Genomic DNA, 896 nt, shown 5'->3' with positions numbered 1-896 from the left:
AGTCAGTTAAAGGCTAATTGAAATAATAGTGTCTTGCAAGCCTTGTGAAACTGGGCAAGGTCCCGCAAGGTTCTGACCTCCTCGGGCAGTTGGTTCCACCAGTGGGGAACAGCAATGGAGAAGGCGATTTCTCTAGTTGTTTTCAATCTTGCCTCACTCGGCCCAGGAATCGATAATAGATTTTGTGTACCTGATCTAAGTACCTAAGAATTGAGGCTTGATTTGGTCTAGAACCCACTGCTTTGTCTTTTTTTCTGTCCACTGTATTCATTAAAATTTTCTCCCAACATCACATTTCAAATGAATCAATTTCTTCCTGTGAGCTTTCTCCATTGTCCAACTTTCACACCCATACATGAACATATGAACATATGAAACTGCCTTATACTGAATCAGACCCTTGGCCCATCAAAGTCAGTATTGTCTTCTCAGACTGGCAGCGGCTCTCCAGGGTTTCAAGTGGAGGTTTTTCACACCTATTTGCCTGGACCCTTTTTTGGAGATGCCAGGGATTGAACCTGGGACCTTCTGCTTTCCAAGCAGATGCTCTACCACTGAGCCACTGTCCCTCCCTTAAGTCAGTATTGTCTACTCAGACTGGCAGTAGCTCTCCAGTGTCTCAAGCGGAGGTTTTTCACACCTATTTGCCTGGACCCTTTTTTGGAGATGCTGGGGATTGAACCTGGGACCTTCTGCTTCCCAAGCAGATGCTCTACCACTGAGCCACTGTCCCTCCCCGAATACATAATATTCATGCATATTAATGGGGAACACTGTGGCATGAATGAACTTGATCCTGGTCACCAGCAACACATCCTCTCAACAAGCTTTTCTACCTTCTTCATGGCAACCCCCCCCACCCCCCCCAGTCTTAATCTCCTTCTGAGTCTTGGGTG

At 46.3% G+C, this 896-nt stretch overlaps 1 non-coding gene across 1 annotated transcript; it reads right to left on the bottom strand.

Annotated features, from left to right (window-relative positions):
• Positions 1-497: 497 nt before the first annotated feature.
• Positions 498-568, bottom strand: TRNAS-GGA (transfer RNA serine (anticodon GGA)). Its single transcript has one exon. It is a non-coding gene; the product is annotated as a tRNA-Ser (tRNA).
• Positions 569-896: the final 328 nt, after the last annotated feature.

Source organism: Heteronotia binoei, chromosome 8 (genome assembly GCF_032191835.1).
Source record: "Heteronotia binoei isolate CCM8104 ecotype False Entrance Well chromosome 8, APGP_CSIRO_Hbin_v1, whole genome shotgun sequence".
Lineage (NCBI taxonomy): Eukaryota > Metazoa > Chordata > Lepidosauria > Squamata > Gekkonidae > Heteronotia > Heteronotia binoei.
Note: the sequence above shows the minus strand (reverse complement) of the source record. Positions and strands in the feature narration are given on the sequence as shown.